This window comes from Staurois parvus, unplaced genomic scaffold, assembly GCF_062004578.1.
Source record: "Staurois parvus isolate SC_StPar_1 unplaced genomic scaffold, SC_StPar_1.0 ptg000694l, whole genome shotgun sequence".
NCBI lineage: Eukaryota > Metazoa > Chordata > Amphibia > Anura > Ranidae > Staurois > Staurois parvus.
Window position 1 is genome coordinate 3,088,395 of NW_028318490.1, and position 20,963 is coordinate 3,109,357.

At 45.0% G+C, this 20,963-nt stretch overlaps 2 protein-coding genes across 5 annotated transcripts in view; one reads left to right on the plus strand and one right to left on the minus strand.

Annotated features, from left to right (window-relative positions):
• Window positions 1-6,100, minus strand: part of DNAJC4 (DnaJ heat shock protein family (Hsp40) member C4) — a 51,327-nt gene extending 45,227 nt beyond the window's left edge. Inside the window, exon 1 of one of the 2 annotated variants that reach the window (XM_089652818.1) lies at window positions 5,963-6,100. The gene's annotated coding sequence lies outside the window, so the exon portion shown is untranslated. Of the gene's footprint in view, window positions 1-5,876 lie in introns of both variants that reach the window. The other variant, XM_089652819.1, reaches the window with a different exon arrangement.
• The window catches only part of NUDT22 (nudix hydrolase 22), a 61,547-nt gene continuing 46,446 nt past the window's right edge, over window positions 5,863-20,963 (plus strand). The window contains exon 1 of one of the 3 annotated variants that reach the window (XM_089652814.1): window positions 5,863-6,096. The gene's annotated coding sequence lies outside the window, so the exon portion shown is untranslated. Of the gene's footprint in view, window positions 6,097-9,341; window positions 9,401-20,963 lie in introns of those variants that run through there. The other 2 variants (XM_089652815.1, XM_089652817.1) reach the window with 2 other exon arrangements.

A 20,963-nucleotide genomic window follows, 5' to 3' on the forward strand; every position in this document is an offset into this window, starting at 1 on the left:
CAAGATTTTTGACGGGAGTGGATAGTTGACAGAAACGTTGTCCCAGAGCTAAGGACCACTTGTGGAGAGCTTCAGAAAGATCTGGAATGATCAGGTACAATTGTTTCAAAGAAAACAATAAGTAATGCACTCAACCACCATGGCCTGTATGCACGCTCACCACGCAAGACTCCGTTGCTGAAGAAAAAGCATGATGAAGCTTGTTTAAAGTTTGCTTCACAGCATTTAGACAAGACTGGTCTGGTGAAGACAAGAGGGTCTTTTTCTGGCTACATCCTTAACCACTTGAACTCCTGAAAATTTTACCCTCTTCATAGCTAGGCCATTTTTTGCTATAACCTCACTGTGCTATTATAACGGGTAACTGCGTGGTCATGCAACGCTGTACCCAATCAAAATTTATGTCATTTGTTTTCTTTTGGCGGTATTTGATCACAACTGGGTTTTTTATTTTTTGTGATATAAACAAAAGAGAAAATTTTGGAAAAAAAATATTTTTTACTGCTATGAAACATATCCACTAAAAAGATTAAAATAGTAAAATTTATTCATACATTTTGGCCAAAATCTATTCCTTTACATGTCTTTGATAGAAAAAAAAAAATCCCAATAAGTGTACATTGATAGGTTTGTGTGATAGTTATAGCGTCTACAAACCATAGTATATATACTGGAATTTAATTTTTTTTTTTATACTACTAATGGCGGTGATCGGCAACCCGGAAGTAGGCAGTACGGGTGTCGCTTTGCCTACAACGGCCGCCCGGCCGCAGTACATTTTGGGTGGGCGGCCGCTAAGTGGGCTTCAATTATATGTCTGAAAATTTAAATTCTGCAGCAACATAAGAACTGTAGCTGCTGACTTTTAATAAAAAGACATTCACATGTCCAGAGATCCAACTCTGTCCTCACCTTGGCCAGTTTCTACATCAGTTTTCGATCCCCGGCGCCTGCATCCCTACTGTGGGCAGTCAGTTGCCCACTGCGTGTGCGTGAGCCACATTGCATTGTGGGACCTTTGATGTGTCTCAGAGGGCTGTGGGCAGGGAGGACGGGGAAAAACTTCTGCTCGGACCGCCAAGGGACTGTGCTGGAGCATAAAAGGGATAAGAGAAGCTTGGCACAGCTTTTAGGTTTTTTTTTCTATACAGGCGTGGATGAATTCAGAAATAAAAAAAAAAAAAGCTGGAGTTCCACTTTAAAGTGGACTTTGTACTAAAAAGCAATATTGACATCAGGGCCCCGACCCTATTAATAAATCACCACATTAAACAAATAAAACCCATGGGAGAAGGTTAGTGAGTGCCCCCGACATTTTAACTTTAGTTAACTCTTCCCATTTGTTTTTAGTGTATTGTGTCGATTTAATGTGGAGGCGGGGCTTTGATGTAACAGGCGTAAGGTCCAATTTACTATTAAGACCAGAGCAACCAGGCTCTGGAGCATTTACAGTATGTATGGCCACCAATAGAATTCTGTCTTTTATTTTCAAAGCCTAAAGTGGAACTTCACTCTCCCAATCAGCAATGACTAGTTTTAATCCTAATGCTGCTATTATAGTTATTATATTTACTTATTTTAAACCTTTTTTTACATTTCTTCAGTTACTTCCTAGTTTCTGGCCTGGCACAAAATGATGTCATACATCCCAAGGGGGAGGTGGAGTTTTCTCAGCTAAGCACACCCTCCTGCCTGTATGCCTGAGCTAAGGGCAGCTGGATTCCATTATGTAAATGCTACATGAATCATCTAACCTTACTCAATATGGCCACAGCTAAAAACAGGGGAGGGGGTTTTTCAAAGTGATTTCTTGGCAAAATAAAGCATGGACACATGTAGGGATGGATGAGTTTGCTTTGAATATTAAAACTGAATTAAAGTGGTTGATACAAATCCTACTACACAAGTTGTACCTGTTTGTCTGTAGCCCTTTCTTCTCTTCATCCGTTCAAAGTCCAGAATTTTTAAAGCTTGCTTTGGAAGTTCAGAAGAAAAAACAAAATGGAGCCAGAAAGCTGAATTTGGATTTAAAGGCTCAAGGTTTTTTACCTTCATGCATTCCATGCATGAAGGTAAAAAACCTTCTGTGTGCAGCATCACCCCTAGCCTCCCCTAATACTCACCCAAGCCCCCTCTTGATCCAGCGATGTGCACTGGAGTCTCGGCTATCTCAGGACTCCCTCTTCTCATTGGCTGAGACAGAACAGGAAACCATTGGCTCCCACTGCTGTCAATCACAGCCACTGAGTCAATAAGAAGAGAGAGGGGGCGGGGTGGGGCCAAACTGCAGCTCCACATGTAAATGAACACACAGAGCAGTGGGTGCCTCCATAGCAAGCTGCTTGCTGTGGGAGCACCCTACAGGAGGGAGGGGCCAGGAGAGCCTGCAGGGGACCCGAGAAGAGGAGGATCTAGGCTGCTCTGTGCAAAACCAATGCACACAGCAGGTAAGTATAGACATGTTTGTTATTTTATCCTAAAAAAAATAAGGCTTTAGAATCACTTGAAATTACACTCTGCAGAGCTCAGCGAGGAGAACTCTGGGAGCTGATTGAAGGGAAGAGACACACCTCTCTCCACACAGCACAAAGGAACAGAGCTGAGGGTGTCAATCTGCTGGAGGTCACTTCTCTGTCACCATTTTTCTTTTGGCATCAGGAAAACATGTCAGAAGAGACTCATGCTGATATAAGAGGAAGGAAGCAGTAGACAGAAATTACACTTAGTGCTCTGGGTTCAGACAAATACACACTATAGAGGGATATGTTTTGTTCATATTTCATGTCTGAGATTTACAACCACTTTAAAGTGGAACTAAACCCTCTTATCCTTTTTCAGCCAAGGAAGGATGCTGCCATCTTATGCAAGCCATAGACGGGTCGAAAATAGGCTGATTAGTTGGCCGGGAAAAAAAATGGCCGATTTTCGCACCGTTAATGGGTTAATTGGTCAGCCGTTTTTCGGGGTTTTGGCACTTTTTTTTTAATCGGTGAAGTTGGAAAATGAAAAAAAATCGGCCGATTTTCCCAGCAATGATGGGCAAATCGGTCGATCTTTTTACAGATAAAAAATCTGCGCATGAGCCGTGGCCTGCAAGAAAAAGAAAAATAAGAAGAATTCCAGTCCGCTATAATATTTGACATGAAAAAGTATTGCAGTTGCAACAATGTATCTATTTATATCCGAATAAAAACATCTGTACCTGAAATGGATACATTGTTGCAACCGCAATACTTTTTCATGTCAAATATAATAGCGGAGCTCTCTGCAGGGACAGAAGTAATTAAATGCCAGCCGTAGACGGGACGAAAATCGGCCGATTTTTTTTACCGTTGGTGGTAACGTCAGCCTAATGAACGACCGATTTTTCTTTTTTTTTAAAAAAAACGGCCGGTTTTTGACCCGTCTATGGCCTGCATTAGCCTCTGTTTAATCTGTAACTGCCATGGTGCTGCACATGCGATCAGTTAGGACACCAGCCGTTTGATGGCTTGACACGTCGGTTGAGAGCACAAGCAAAATGTGACAGTTATCATTCATGGAATACCTTGAATTTAAAGTGGAACTAAACCCTCCTATCCTTTTCAGCCAAGGAAGCTGCCATCAGCCTCTACAGTGGCCATGGTGCTACACATGTGATCATTTATGACAGCAGACATTTGATGGTTTGACAGTTTGACAGTTACATTCTCGGCATTCCAGGAATGGAAATGTTTTTTTTAAACTATTAAATGGATTGGTTTAGTTCTGCTTTAATGGACACGTTTATATCAAAAATCACAGAAAAGAATATAGGGCTTTTCTGTAAACCTAGAATGACTCAGAGGTAACTGGATGTAAACAGATGCACATCTGTTTACGTCCACCTGTCCATAGACTTACATAGAGCTTTCTTTCAGATCCACCTTAACCCCTTCCTGCCTAAAGGTAAAACAAATGTTAATGCCTAAGCACAAGTTTGCAACTTTGACATGTGTTAGTAAAACCATGCATATCATCACAACTACTTTGTGTATCCAGGTGGATTATACCTTGGTTTTTTCAGGACAAATTGGCCTTTCATTTGGTGGTCAATGGTAAAGGATGCCTCCTTAATTGTTTTTATTATTATCAAAGGAAATCTGGCCCAAAATAGTAAAAAAATAATAATTTTTTTTAACCTCTTGGCGCCGACGTCTCCCGGCCCTTTAAGGGTTTCAGAAGCCAGGAGGTGGGGCGGGGTTTTAGGGTCATGTGACTGCCGTAATTCGCCATCAAATGATCGGGAAAGGTCCCGATCGAAAGAGGAGATCGGGACCTTTCCATGAGTACCGGACATGTGTGCTGGGAGAGCGCAGGCTCTCAGCACATATGGTTTTCTTAATCGCACACAAATGTGCGGCCGCTCGGCGTCTAAGCCCAGATGCCGGGAGGACGCACATTTGTGTGCGGCCGGTGTGGAAAGGTTAAATTTAGCTGTATATTTCTTATTTTAACCAAAAAAAATATCTTCTCCTGACGATCGCAGTGATACCATGTATGTGTATGTTAGTTGTTCTTTGTACCTGTGGCAGGGCCCATAAACAAAGGTGCACATTTTGCAATTTTTTTAATCCTACCTAAAACACACTGACAATACTTAAATAAAAAAAAAGAAAATTTAAATTCTACTCAATATGCTGACCATGACCTTTGACCCCAACAGTGACCCTAACACTAACCTTGATCTTGTTATTTTCACACACAATTTTTTTTTTTTCCAGCTTCACCTCCTGCAAGCAGAGGAAGACTCAAGGTATCTTCCTCTTCATTCAGAAGAGGAAGTAAACACAGGGGCGGGCTTACAGTGATTGATCACTCTGATAACCAATCAGAAGCTACCACAGTGATTCCAGGTCACCTAATCACTGTTATAGCCAATCAGAAGCTATCACCATGATCAGGTGACCTGGAATCAGGAGTCCTGGGTCCGGATCGTTGGTGACAGCCCAGTCTCTGTGGTGGGAGCATGGTATGTGGAGTGCTACCAGCACAAAAAAAGATATATGTGGCCCCCACAGAAAGACACACTTCAATGAGTCCGCATATATGCTTATGGTAGGCGGGAAGGGGTTAAAAAGGAAAAGCAGATTTCAACTGAACAGCTGTGTAAAGGAACTGGGGGGGAGGGCTATGATCCCTATCAGGTTTTTTTTTTGTCATCTGTGTTCCATGATGAGATTGCTCATCGCTTCCTGTCCCAAGATGAGATTGCTCATCACTTCCTGTCCCACCTTGAGATTTCTCACTTCATGTCCAATAGCCAAAACAGAAAGTGAGAGGAAATCCCCCAAAGTGAAGGAACTCCAGGTTATCACCAGAACTAGTGTCCCCAGTGAAAGACTTCCCCTCAATTCCTTTTCTGGTGACAACCCAAAATGTAGGATTTTCTTCTACTTTAGGTGGTAATGGTAAACAGGACAACTAGAGGAGGGGGCATCTCCCTGATGGGGACACGGCAATAATCACTGACGGGCTCTAATCGCTCTCTAGTCTATCCAGAGCTAAATACAAAGGCTGATATAATATAAACTATATATATGTATTGTATATAACTGCAAAAATCCGCCAGTCCCCTCTAATAACTGGTGTCGTCGGTGCTGTCTGCCTGCTGATCACACGGCTCTATACATACGCCACAGAACACACCAACACGGTGACCTCTCTCAATAACACAGCTACCCCCGCCATTGGTCAGCCACCACACGCACATTAACAAGACAAAAACTGATTGGCGGTTCACTCCCCTTCCTGAGCCTCCGCTTCAATCTGATTGGCTGGCTCAGTGACCTCTGTTTTTCAAATGTCCCTTCCCCGTCTATAGCCTGTACGAGTCACCGCATTCTCCGGCCACTTACACCTCCACACACACTAGGCTGGAGCCCCTCCATCCACGGCGCAGCTGCCTCATTCTCACTGATGTTTACTAACAAACGCCGCTCACCATCTCCTCAGATGTCATCCGAAGCCGGCTGCGCAGGCGTAGACCAGGACCGCTGGTGATTGGTGGGGAAGATCTATAGCTGCCGGCCCCAGCGACAAATGGGAGTAGAGGAGGCGGGGCCGAGGCGTATGTAGGTAATGGGGGGCTCTGATCAGATACTGTGGATTTGTGGTGTGTATGGGGGAGGGGGGTCAGATATGATATTGGAAGGGAATGTCCTATGTGCTGGGATATGGGGGGCGTGTGTGTTGGGATATGTATATGGGGGACGTGTGCTCGGGGCACATTCTCCATCCTGCTCTGTGCTCACATCTCCATCCTGCTCTGTGCTCACATCTCCATCCTGCTCTGTGCTCACATCTCCTCCCTCTACCTCACTACACCCTGTATGTCCTATACAGGACTTGTGATGGCTGCGAGATCTCCATAGATAACTGTATACGTCTTATTCAGATATCACACCTCTCTATAGTGTCATTCATTGGTTTGGGGTGGATTTACACTGCATCTGAGCTCCACAAATCAAACGGTTTCATTTCTCAATATTCCAAAACTCCCCCATCTATTCTTGCTGAGAAATCACATTGAAAAACACTCCCTCATATTTGTGGCCCTGGACATCTTGAGTAAGGGCAGATGATTCCTGTAGCATTTACTTCCTGGAATCCATCTGCCCTTAGCACAGGCATGTAGGCAGGAGGGTGTGCTTAGCTGAGAAAGCCCCTCCTCCCCTCCTGATGACTCCTGGGATGTATGACATCATTTGCCATGTACGGCCTGCATAAGAACTTGCAATCTCCAAACCTTCTAAACAAAGAGCCAGTTTACTGTCTTTTAGACTTTGGGGTGGGGTGCGGGGTAAGATTGTGACCAATGAGAGAGGAAAATGACTTGATGTCAGTGGGAGTAAACCGTGCTCCATTGTGCCCCGTCATTGGTGTCAGTGGGGGGAATGGTGCCCCATCATTGGTGTCATGTATTGTAACTTATGTCTGCATTAATTTTGTAAAGCGCTGTGCTAACTGTTGGCACTATATAAATCTTGTATAATAATAATAAATGGGAGGAATAGTGCCCCATCGTTGGCGTCAATAGGAGGAATAGTGCCCCATCGTTGGCGTCAATAGGAGGAATAGTGCCCCATCGTTGGCGTCAATAGGAGGAATAGTGCCCCATCGTTGGCGTCAGTAGGAGGAATAGTGCCCCATCGTTGGCGTCAGTGGGAGGAATAGTGCCCCATCCTTGGCGTCAGTGGGAGGAATAGTGCCCCATCCTTGGCGTCAGTGGGAGGAATAGTGCCCCATCCTTGGCGTCAGTGGGAGGAATAGTGCCCCATCCTTGGCGTCAGTGGGAGGAATAGTGCCCCATCACTGACGTCAGCAGGAGGGATAGTGCCCCATCCTTGGCGTCAGCGGGAGGAATAGTGCCCCATTGTTGACGTCAGTAGGAGGGATAGTGCCCCATCCTTGGCGTCAGTGGGAGGGATAGTGCCCCATTGTTGGCGTCAGTAGGAGGGATAGCGCCCCATCGTTGGCGTCAGTGGGAGGAATAGCGCCCATCCTTGGCGTCAGTGGGAAGAATAGCGCCCCATCCTTGGCGTCAGTGGGAGGAATAGCGCCCCATCCTTGGCGTCAGTGGGAGGAATAGCGCCCCATCCTTGGCGTCAGTGGGAGGAATAGCGCCCCATCCTTGGCGTCAGTGGGAGGAATAGCGCCCCATCCTTGGCGTCAGTGGGAGGAATAGCGCCCCATCCTTGGCGTCAGTGGGAGGAATAGCGCCCCATCCTTGGCGTCAGTGGGAGGAATAGCGCCCCATCCTTGGCGTCAGTGGGAGGAATAGCGCCCCATCCTTGGCGTCAGTGGGAGGAATAGCGCCCCATCCTTGGCGTCAGTGGGAGGAATAGCGCCCCATCCTTGGCGTCAGTGGGAGGAATAGCGCCCCATCCTTGGCGTCAGTGGGAGGAATAGCGCCCCATCCTTGGCGTCAGTGGGAGGAATAGCGCCCCATCCTTGGCGTCAGTGGGAGGAATAGCGCCCCATCCTTGGCGTCAGTGGGAGGAATAGCGCCCCATCCTTGGCGTCAGTGGGAGGAATAGCGCCCCATCCTTGGCGCCAGTGGGAGGAATAGCGCCCCATCCTAGGCGCCAGTGGGAGGAATAGCGCCCCATCCTAGGCGCCAGTGGGAGGAATAGCGCCCCATCCTAGGCGTCAGTGGGAGGAATAGCGCCCCATCCTAGGCGTCAGTGGGAGGAATAGCGCCCCATCCTAGGCGTCAGTGGGAGGAATAGCGCCCCATCCTAGGCGTCAGTGGGAGGAATAGCGCCCCATCCTAGGCGTCAGTGGGAGGAATAGCGCCCCATCCTAGGCGTCAGTGGGAGGAATAGCGCCCCATCCTAGGCGTCAGTGGGAGGAATAGCGCCCCATCCTAGGCGTCAGTGGGAGGAATAGCGCCCCATCCTAGGCGTCAGTGGGAGGAATAGTGCCCCATCCTAGGCGTCAGTGGGAGGAATAGTGCCCCAGCGTTGGTGTCAGTGAGAGGAATAGTGTCACATCGTTGGCGTCAGTAGGAGGAATAGTGCCCCATCCTAGGCGTCAGTGGGAGGAATAGTGCCCCATCCTAGGCGTCAGTGGGAGGAATAGTGCCCCATCCTAGGCGTCAGTGGGAGGAATAGTGCCCCAGCGTTGGTGTCAGTGAGAGGAATAGTGTCACATCGTTGGCGTCAGTAGGAGGAATAGTGCCCCAGCGTTGGCGTCAGTAGGAGGAATAGTGCCCCAGCGTTGGCGTCAGTAGGAGGAATAGTGCCCCAGCGTTGGCGTCAGTAGGAGGAATAGTGCCCCAGCGTTGGCGTCAGTAGGAGGAATAGTGCCCCAGTGTTGGCGTCAGTGGGAGGAATAGTGCCCAAGCCTTGGTGTCTGTGGGAGGAACAGTGCCCCAGCGTTGGTGTCAGTGAGAGGAATAGTGCCCCAGCGTTGGTGTCAGTGAGAGGAATACTGCCCCATCATTGATGTCAGCGGGGGTAATAATAGAAATTCTGAAGGAAACCTCTGCGCACTGCTATATACCCTTTCCAGCAAACTTTGCAATAAAAAAATGGGGGTTTTTAGTTCACACATTGGTTGCTATGCAAAGCTGCACCCGATTGTGCACTCTCCAGGTTTAAAAGATCAACCCCACAGAGTTCATGGTCTTTGCTAATCTCATCAGGTGACCACACACCAGCTACTACTGCAGTCTCTCTCCTTGGAGTAGCAGGGGGGTGGCTCTGGGCTTGGTTGTCCAAGAGGGACTATAGTAGCAGGCTAGCTGAAGTGTGTTGTTGATGTCTTGTGCTTTTGTGAATGATCTATTTCTTCTATTGCACCTTTCAGCTTCTCCAGAATAAATGAAGACTTAGAGACCCAATGAGATTTGCCCAGATTGTGAACTGTATGTGAATCGGTGAGATTCTCTCCCATTTACTATGTAGAATAGATAGCAGAAAATACACTCAATATTGCCTTTCAATGCAAGGAAGTCAGCAGAGGAGATCAGAGAAGGGACAGGGCTGCATGATTTACACAGAAGAGCCTCAGACATTCCATCCTGGCAGCTGAGGAGGGGGTTGTGTGACTGTCTGTCAGGTCCCCTCTCCTCCTGCAATGCCAGTCAGAACTAATTATATATTTGTGTCCTTGCTAGCAGTATGGTCAGACAGCGGTGGAGGGGGTTGAGCTGCTTAACAACAAAGGTGCAAACTTGAATTGGTGCACTGGGTCCCTGAGAGATTCAATAAAGAATTTTGACTTCTGGCAATACTCCTTCATTCATGCACACTAATGTTTTTTAAGCTCCTAAAAGCTGCTGTTAGCATTTTTTTCTGGTCCCAGAAGCTTAGTGTTATCCTTGGTGTCCATGCACACTACTTTAGGTTATTAGAATTTTTTGAGCTTCGGCGTCTAGGAGCAGAAAAAATAATTTTGTAGAGTTTTTTTGGAGTGTTTTTCCAGCAGACAAAAATGCTAGTTACTAAAACGCTCCTAACATCTTTTTTTTTTCCCTCTACAAGTACTGTAAAAATGCTAATAAAATGCAAACGCTTACGATCACTACTAAAAAACGCTATTACCAACATTTTTTTATCCAGCATTTCTTCCAGCGTTTTTTGAGCTTAAAAAAAAAAAACCGCTAGTGTGCATGCAGCCTATTAGGATTTCTGTTTTATAAGAATTTGCCTCTCACTGTAAACAAAGAAAATTTGTGTCGAAGGTCTGTCAATGAGACATATATGAATATGTTTTGCTTAATCATTTCAGGACTGCCCTATAGCAGATATACTGCTACAGGGTGGCTGCACTGTGCAAAATCACATATAAATACGGGATTGTGCATTTCTGGGTAGGGGGGCATATGGACCGCCCTACGCGCACTGTCATTGGCTCTCGGAGATGTCAGTCAGCCAGTGATCCATTGCCGGGACTCAGCGAATCTGACACGGGAGACATCTGTGTCTAAACAACACAGATGTCTCTCCTGGCAGCGGACAGGTGCTGCTTTCTGTCTCTGCAAAGTAGAGAGATGGAGAGCAGCACACTGTTAACCCTTTGATCGGTCCAGATGTTAACCCCTTCCTGCACAGTGTCATTAGTAGAGTGATTGGTGCTTATTATGTAGACACTGATCACTGTATTAGTGTCACTGGAGTTGTTAGTGGCAGTTAATTCCCATCCGGTGTCAGTTAGTGTCGGCAGTCCTGCTATAAGTCGCTGATCACCGCCATTACTAGTATACAAAAAAAAAATTCCAGTATATAAACTGCCATTTGTAGAGGCTATACCTTTCATGTAAACCAATTAATATACACTTATTAGGATTTTTGTCTTTAACCACCTCCCGCCTGCCATATAGTAATATGACGGACGCAAGGTGGTTCTCTCGTTCTGGGAGGACGTCATAGGACGTCCTCCCATTCTAACTGCACATGCACGGCTCCCGGAGCATGCAGTGCGGCGATCGGCAGTGCGCTGTGTCCTTTGGACACAGCAGATCACCGATCAACGGAGAGAGCCGAAGATGTCGGCTCGGTCATGTGATCAGCTGTGTCCAATTACAGCTGATCACATGTAAACAGGGAAATGCCGGTTATCGGCATTTCTCTCCTCGAGCTGTCACGCTGACCGCTTTGAGAGGAGAGTCGTTAATCGGCATTCCGCGGAGGGAATATGTACACTGATCATCAGAGCACTGATGATCAGTGTGCCCTGATGATCAGTGTAGCCCCAGCAGTGCCAGCTGTCAGTGCTCATCAGTTTCAGTGCCCATCAGTGCCACATCAATGCCACATATCAGTGCCTACCAGTGCACATCAATGCCACATATCAGTGTCCATCTGAGCTGCCTTTCAGTGTCACCCATCAGTGCCAGTCAGTGTCACCCATCAGTGCCAGTCAGTGTCACCTATCAGTGCTGCCAGTCAGTGCTGCCTAACAGTGCCAGTCAATGCCGCCTATCAGTACTGCCTTTCAGTGCCCATCAGTGATGCCTGTCAATGCTCATCAGTGCCACATACCAGTGCCTCCTCATCAGTGCCACCTATCAGTATCCATCAGTGCAGCCTCATTAGCGCACATCAGTGAAGGAGAAAAATCACTTATTTAGAAAATTTTATAACAAAAACTAAGAAAAAACTTTTTTTTCCAAATTCTCAGTGGTTTTTGGTTTGTTTAAGAAAAAATAAAAAACTCAGAGATTATTTAATACCACCAAAATAAAGCTCTATCTGTCAACAAAAAAATGATAAAAATTTCATATGGGGTACAGTGTTGCATGACCGCGCAATTGTCATTCAAAGTGCAACAGCGCTGAAAGCTGGAAATTGGCCTGGGCAGGAAGGGGGTATAAGTGCCCTGTAGGCAAGTGGTTAACAAAGACCTGTAGAAGAATACATGTTGGCCTAAACTTAAAAACAAATTTTATTTTAAAAAATTTGTTTTTAATTCAATGTTTTACAGCAAAAAGTCACAAATATAGTTTTTGGAGTTTTTTTTTTTTAAATCAAAATTGTCAGTAATTTTTTGTTTATTGCACAAAAATGAAAAATGCAGAGGTAACCAAATACCACAGAAAAAAAGCTCTATTTGTGGGGGGAAACAAATTACATACATTTAATTTATGTACAGCATTGCATGACTGCGCAATTGTCTGTTAAAGAAACGCAGTGTCGTATCACAAAAAATGGCTTGGTCATGAAGGGGGGGGTGAATATTATGAGGGCAAGTGGTTAAAACCAAAGTCTGGCCAGGGATCTGTAAACAATACCCCACACCCCATATAGTGAATCACCTTATTGATTGAAATAAAAATGATCTAAATGGCCCATACCCTCCAATCTGTGGTCAAGTAATGCTCCATGTCCAGAGTCTTTGGTTTTCTGTGTGCAGAGTGGAATGGCCTTTCTTTGGGTGCCCACCTTGCTGCCTGGTGACATGGACAGTTAACATTGTGTCCATTGACAAGGTCCTGAAGACTCCAATGGCAGTTGATTAGATGACACCAAGGTGGCTGGTGGCAGAAGAGGTGCAGTGAAGGGTCAATTTGGCAGACTCAAAAATAAATAAATGTGGTAGGGATTGAAGGGTTGCAACAAATTTGCCCACAGTGGGGCTTTAGGCTTCATGTACACTGCTGCTCCTAAACCTCAGTTTTTGTGGGGTTTTTTTGCCAAAGCCCCTAAACTCAACTCAATAAAAGCCTATATGTCCATGCACACAGGCTTTTACCAGAGTTTAGGGGCAGTTAAATGTTCTTCTCTTGCAGAAGAATCGCGTTCAGGAGAGGAATGTTTTGGCTTGTAAGGCCTCATGTACACATGAACTCACCCAGTCATTAAACTCTCCTGGCAGCAGAAAAACGCTAAGCGCGGCGTCAACACGGTACCGCATTTAGCTGCGTTTCCCCGCGTTTAGCGCTTGGACATTTAGTCATGTTCAGGCCTCCTGTACACTGCTGCTTCTAAATGTGAGTTTAGGAGCTTTTGCCATTTTTTTTTTTTTTTGCCAAAGCCCCTGAACTCAACTCAATAAAAGCCTTTGGGGTTTATTTACTAAAGCTGGAGAGTCCAAAATCAGACTCCCTTCTGCATAGAAACCAATCAGCTTCTAACCTCAGCTTGTTCAATGAAGCTTTGGCAATGAAACCTGGAAGCTGATTGGTTTCTATGCAGAAGGGAGTCTGATTTTGCACTCTCCAGCTTTAGTAAATAAACCCCTATGTGTCCATGTACACATAGGCTTTTATCAGAGTTTCAGAACAACAAAGTTTAGGCGCAGTTAAACATTCCTCTTCTGAACACAGAAGAATCGCGTTCAGGACGGGTACATTTTTGGCCGCAAAACGCTAGCCGCGTTTAGTGCTTTGACGTTTATCCATGTCAATGGAAAATACTCTGGCCAAATTAAATTAATATTATTTTTACAGGATTTAAAATGCGCCAACAGTTTGCTCAGCGCTGTACATTGTAATGGGAGACAGTACACGAGACAGTACAGTAACAATACGATTCAATACACGAGGTGTTCGAGGGTCCTGATCCTTGGAGCTTACAATCTAGGAGGGAGGGGATAGTGGTACAGGAGGAAATAGCTGTGGGGGATGGAGTGGTAGGAAGAGTGGAGGAGTTCAGTAATTAGCTGAGGGCGGGGTAGGCTTCCCTGAAGATAGAGGTTTTTAGAGTGCGCCTAAAGTTGAGGAGAGTAGGTGATAGTCTGATGGATTGGGGTAGGGAGTTCTAGAGGATGGGGGAAGCCCTGGAGAAGTCCTGGGGATGGGAATTGGAGGAGGAGACCAGGGAACTAGACAGTAGGAGGTCTTGTGAGGAGCGGAGAGCACGTTTTGGGTGGTATTTGTATAAACGTCCAGGCGCTAAACGCTGCTAAATGCAGGTAAACTCAGCACAGCGTTTACACAAGTTTATCGTTTTTCTGCTGCCAGGAGAGCTTAACATCTAGGGGAGTTCATGTGTACATGAGGCATAAGGCGCATTTTTGCCACGTTTAGCGGTTTTCTGCTGCCAGGAGAACTTGACTTTTAGCTCTCCTGGCAGCAGAAAAACTCTAAACACAGCAAAAAAAGTGTGTAAACGCGGTACTACATTTAGTCGCATTTGGTGCTTGGACGTTTATTCATTTGATTGGCCAGAGTATTTTCCATTGACATGGATAAACTCCCAAGCGTTTTTGCCGTGTTTAGCATTTTTTGGCCAAAACGTTCCTCTCCTGAATGCGATTCTGCTGCGTTCAGAAGAGGAACATTTAACTGCCCCTAAAGTCTGCTGTTCCAAACTCTGGTAAAAGCCTATGTGTACATGGACACGTAGGATTTCATTGAGTTGAGTTCAGGGACTTTGGCAAAAAAATGCCAAAAGCTCCTAAACTCACGTTTTTAGGTGCAGCAGTGTACATGAGGCCTACACTTGCCTGAGCTTGGGTATTTATTCATTTCAATGGCACGTACTCTGGCCAGTGAAATTAATAAATGTCCAAGAGCTGAACGCTGTACCGCGTTTACACACGTATTTGCAGCATTTTTCTGCTGCCAGTAGAGATAGCGTCTATAACAGTTCCAGTGTACATGTAGTCTTAACTATATGCCGCCCAGCCACTGTACATATACGGCGGCAGGGCGGCACTCGCAGGCAAAACCACGTTTTAAAATGTGTGTTTTGTAAACAAATAGGAAGCACGCGCGAGGCGCGCCGCCGCCCTATCTGTCCCGTGGATCATCGCCGCAGATGTCAGTTGCCGGGTCACAGCCGCTCCTTAGGTGTGATTTATTCTTCCAAAGCAAATATACTTTTGCACGCTGGTACTGACTAGTATTACAGTGTTTCTCTTCTTCAGTTTTTCTCCATCACTCAGCTAATGTGACCCCAGAACTGACGGAGGGGGGCTGGGAGGGTCAAACTATGATGCTGTGCAGGCAGCTGATATCCTCCTTATCAATTGATGTCATTGGTTGTTGGGACGCCGGCGCCTAGAAGGTCGTAATGGTGCACAATGAAAACCTGTGGCTTTGTGTAATTAAAAAGCAGGCTTGTTCCACCCGCTGGCTTGTATACAAGTTTTGGGCAATTTTTATACATTTTGCCAAGCCACCCCTGAAGAAACCTCAAGGTACCCCAGGGTGTCTTGTCACCCTGGTTGAGAAAGACTGACCTATAAAATGTGTAATGCAATTTAATAAAATGTAATAATGTTACCTATGAGAATAATATTTACATTTTTTTTAACTATTTTCTGACCAGGGCATTTTAAAATTTTTCACACATGTTAAAATCAGCATATTTTTCTAGAAAATAATTTAGAACCCCCAAGCATTTTTATTATTAACGTGTTTATTTTTTGTATTCATTTACACACACGCATACACATATATTTTCTTCTTCTGCAAGTAGAGGCCCTAGAGAACTTGCATAGCCATTTGTCTAATATAAACTTTAGTGTGCAAAAATAATATCCAAGTTTTTTGGTAAAATACAGAAGATGACATTCGGTCGGGTAAATAAATACCTAACATGTCAAGATTTAAAATTGTGCATGCTTGTGAAAATGAAAAACTAAAGTACCTAAAATTGTCCATAGGTGACGCATTAATAGGCGTACGCAGGTTATCAGTTTAGAGTTAGCCCTGAATTATGGCCCTAGAATTATTGCTCTCTCCGACGTTTGCAGTGACACCTCTTGTGTGGTGCAATCGCTGTTTACGTGTCTGTGCCGGACCTAAACACGCTTTTGCATGTATGCGCAGACAGATAGTGGTGCTTTTTAATTTTTTTTTCCCAATTTATTTACTTATTTACACCTCCCCTTTTTTTTTTTTTTTTATACATTTAACTTTATTTATTTCCCAAAGGGCTAACATGCCTCTTTTGTGATACCTTGGGCAGGTGACAGGTTCTCTTTATATCTGTTAGACCTCTGATGTCTGCTCTGCTTTCGAAAGAATAATATGGTGCAGTGCTAACCGAAATAATACTGTATCCCACACTAGCGTATCCCAAAAAATCAGATGGAAAAAAAACAATAAATGATGTAACATGCCAATAAACAATGAATAAATAAAAATAGAATAAAATGCACATCCAAAATAGCTCATATCAGACTTATAAGTGACTAATAATTGCCCCCAGTGCAATTCAGGTAATAAATAAATCAATCTCTCACAGATCATAAAGTGAACTGATCCACTAAGGGATCCATAGTGGGACGAAAAAGTGAATTGATAATGTAAACATAAAGAAACACCAGTGACAGAAATACAAAATAGTAAGTCAAAAAGTCCTAATAGGACTGCAATATTATGAACTATAATAATCGATCATAAAAAATGCCCACTCACTTTTTCAAAGAATAAAACAAGCTGAAAAAATCCTCATGCTATGGGTGTACTTGCATGGGTATTTTTGGGTGTAGCAAGATGGCGTCCGTATTGTGACATATTTCCGGTGCGGACGCCATCTTGCTAGTATCTTTCTTGCAAGTAAAGTTGTCTAGATATTTCCTAAACTGCATTCTTTTACTATTAATTGGATAAACAAGTTACCCTTTGAAGAATGCTATTTACCATACTTAACAGCTATTGTAATAGATGTTGTTCAATACATTTAAGTCTGACTGAGCTATCTGCATTTTATCACACTTGCAAGTTTGCAAATTACCGTATTTTTCACTCCATAAGACGCACTTTTTTCCCCCAAAAAAAGGGGGGAAATGTCAGTGCGTCATATGGAGCTGCCGGTCCGGTATTTCCACTGCCGCCACCGTGTCAGAATACCAGGCCGGTCACTCAGCTCTTCTCTACAGCAGGACCTTACCTGTTCCTCGGTCCAGCGCTGTACAGTCTTCCTGCGCCGGCATCTTTAGTGTGGGCACCCGGCTGTGACAGCTGGTTGCCCACTGGGCATGCGCGAGAAGCGCTGCGCTTTGTGAATGATCCGGCGTCTTCTGGGACACATAACAGCCAGGTGCCCACACTAAAGGGAGGACAACTCGGCAGAAGTGGGAGCGGGTACCTGTCAAATTCAGGTACCCGCTCCCCCTCCCTCCCCAAAGGTCCGCAGTCTCTTGGTCATCCCCTGTACTTTCTGCAGTCTCTGGTCATCCCCTGTACTGTCTGCGGTCTCTTGGCCATCCCCTGTACTGTCTGCGGTCTCTTGGCCATCCCCTGTACTCTCTGCGGTCTCTTGGCCATCCCCTGTACTGTCTGCGGTCTCTTGGCCATCCCCTGTACTGTCTGCGGTCTCTTGGCCATCCCCTGTACTCTCTGCGGTCTCTTGGCCATCCCCTGTACTGTCTGCGGTCTCTTGGCCATCCCCTGTACTGTCTGCGGTCTCTTGGCCATCCCCTGTACTGTCTGCGGTCTCTTGGCCATCCCCTGTACTGTCTGCGGTCTCTTGGCCATCCCCTGTACTGTCTGCGGTCTCTTGGCCATCCCCTGTACTGTCTGCGGTCTCTTGGCCATCCCCTGTACTGTCTGCGGTCTCTTGGCCATCCCCTGTACTATCTGCGGTCTCTTGGCCATCCCCTGTACTGTCTGCGGTCTCTTGGCCATCCCCTGTACTGTCTGCGGTCTCTTGGCCATCCCCTGTACTGTCTGCGGTCTCTTGGCCATCCCCTGTACTGTCTGCGGTCTCTTGGCCATCCCCTGTACTGTCTGCGGTCTCTTGGCCATCCCCTGTACTGTCTGCGGTCTCTTGGCCATCCCCTGTACTGTCTGCGGTCTCTTGGTCATCCCCTGTACTGTCTGCGGTCTCTGGTCCTCTCCTGTAGTACGTTCGCAGTCTCTGGTCATCTCCTGTACTATGTCTGCAGTCCATTGGTTCAGAATATTTTTTTTCTTGTTTTCCTCCTCTAAAACCTAGGCGTGTCTTATGGTCATGTGCATCTTATGGAGCGAAAAATACGGTACCTACATTGAAATGTAGCAAGTCGGCCCCTGAGTGTCCAGGTTATCTTGCATAGAATTAACATAGCAAAGCGTTCTTGGCTGCTTTTGTTGTGTAAAATACATCTAGCTCAGTCATTTTCTGGCGTAGTGAATAACTTGAGAATACACCACATAATAAATAAATATATATATATTTACAATATCCCTACAATGAGTCCTACAGGGAAAGTTTAAATTGATCTTGTGTTTACCGTGATCAATTTAGTCCCAGCATCTTACCCCACTTCATTCAGCTGCCATGAGAAGTAAAATTGCAAATCAATTGCGAATCGCCAGCAGTGTAGTGCTGGAAGAAGGGAAGTAAATCTAATTATCTTCCATAATGAAAGCCTTGCATATGTGTCTTCCCTCTTGGCTTCCAAACTTAGTGATGGAGCGAAAGAAAGTATATGAAGCTGGTTGTGCCAGCATTGAAGCAAAACTGTTGGTTTGCGTTATAGTACCCATGAGATGAATATCTTCTAATCCAACTGGTGACCATCTATGCCTTCAGGAATTCCCAGTCAACAGGTATTTGGGGTATATAAATAATCACACAGTTTAGATAGCCTTGCCCACAGAGTCTGTGTTGAAGTTTGTGGCCCGGCTGTTACTGTGTCTTCCTGGATTCCATACGATGAGACATTCTCTTCTAAAAAACGAAGATGAGGAAGTTTGGACGTCAGAAGCATTTATCTGCATACTTGTTCAGACTCCGAGAAGAAGGAGGGAAGGGGGGTCTGCAGTGGCTTGCTTATTTAAAAGGTACTTGTAATGCCTGTGTTAGAAGCTCCAGATGGAAGCTGCCATTCTATGACATAGGGTCTATAGCTGTATGACAGTAAAGCTGAAAAAAACACACTTTGATTAAAAAAAAACAATATATACCCCATTTATTTACTAAAATCTGAAAGGGGATATTATGGCGAATAAATAGATACCCAATATGTCACGCTTTAAAATTGCGCACGCTCGTGGAATGGTGTGAAACTGCGGTACTTAAAAATCTCCATGGGTGATGCTTTAAAAATTTGTAAAGTTTAGCAGTGTAAAGTTACAGAGGAGATCTAGTGCGATAATTATTTCTCTTGCTCCGACGTTTGTGGCGATACCTCACATGTGTGGTTTGAACACCATTTACATATGTGGGCATGGCCTATGTATGCAATCACCACGTGTGAGCATGGTGGGATGAGGGAATTTTTAAACTTTTTTTTTTTTTTTAAATGTATTTAATTTTTTTTTTTCTGCACTGTCAGTTTAAAAAAAATTGTAATCACTTTTATTTTTATCAAAAGAAATACATGCATCCCTTGTGATAGAAATAATTAGTGACAGGTCCTCTTTATGGAGAGATATGGGGTCAATAAGACCCCACATGTCTCCTCTGCAATGTAAAGCATTGGATCAAAAAAAGCATTGATCTAGTGCTTTAAAAAAAAAAAAAAAAGGCCAGAACGGGAAGGGCATAGAGATAAGTGGCGGCCATCTTTCCTTCACTCATCTCTATGCCCAGTGCTGGGATCTATGGTTTCACAGGTAAGGCTGAGAACTACCGAGTGGCGGGGGCTAGGGGTGGGGGGTTTTTTTGGCACCTGTATTGGTGTTTTTTATCATTATGGCCAACGACCGAAAGGGGTGTTTTTGGCTGAAGCGTTTCAGCCACCGAAATCTTGGTGTATCCCTATTTAGAACCACTTTTTAACAACTCATGGGCACACTCGTGCAGATCGCAAGGGCAGAACGTTCACCTGTGGTGCAGAGAGCGCACACGCAACTCGACTTTCCTGCACTGAATTCTGGTGTGAACCGACTCTAAACCAAGAGTTAGGAAATATCATTTTGTAGAACCAAGATGTCCTTTTGCATCTGTCTTGACAAGCAAATGAGGGCTGTGATTGACTTTGCAAGTGAAAATGCTAAATGACTGTCTCTGGTTTCAGCATTTTAGATCGCTGACTAAGAACACGTGTACAGCAAGTCAAGTAGGAGTGTCAAAACACAGAATGTCTTCTATGCATACTGGATCAATGACTCAGATAGCCTACAGCTAATAAGTGAATGTAACAGTCAGGCAACAGCAAAAGATCAACAACAGTGGCCTTCATATCTCTCTTGTTTAATCCCATTGACGGTGCTAAATGTTATGAACTTAATCACCTAGGCAGCACTGCAGAGATTTGTCACTCACCTCTTCTTTGGTTGTTGACCTTACATTGCCTTGTTCATTGCCCACTTCCCATTTCCCATCATGGCTTTTGTGTTTTAATTATTTTAGTAGACAGCCAGTAGAATGTGGCTCTGCTGGTAACTAGACTATTCTCTGGCAATGGACACTCATTTAAAGTGTTTGTAAACCTCTGAAATGAAAAATGAACAGGGTATATCCCTTTGTAACGTGTACTTACCTCGATCCAAAGCACCTAGTGTGATTGTTGTCTCCTCTGTCATTCCTCTGCTGTCTACATGAGCGTTTTGTGACAGGTCATGCCGACACCACCGAATCTCAAGAGATGGCCTCACCCCCCACCCCACCCAAGCACACAGAAAGTGATTGACAGCCTCTGCTATGCATGTTTTTCTGTGAAATTGTATACAGTAGGGGCAAGTCCATTCCCTCCACTCAGGTTTCAGATTATACTCAGTTGTCCTCTCTGTGCCTGTTCAGTGTGTGATGTTGGATCTCCACCCTCTGCCTGCTCAAGCTGTGAAGTAGCCTTTGATCTATGTGATTTAGAAGGCTATGGAGAAGAAAGGGCTGTGGATAAACAGCTACAATGTATGTAGGGGGATTTGTTTCTTCTCCAGATCGCTTGAGGCTAAACAGTACAACCGTTTTAACCACTTGAGCTCCTGAGGATTTACCCCCCTTAATGACCAGGCCTTTTTTTGCTGTTTGGCGCTACACTAATTCAAATGATAATTGCGCGGTCATGCTATGCTATACCCAAACGAAATTTACGTCCTTTTTTTCACACAAATAGAGCTTTCTTTTGGTGGTATTTTATCACCTGTGCGCTTTTTATTTTTTGCACTATACACA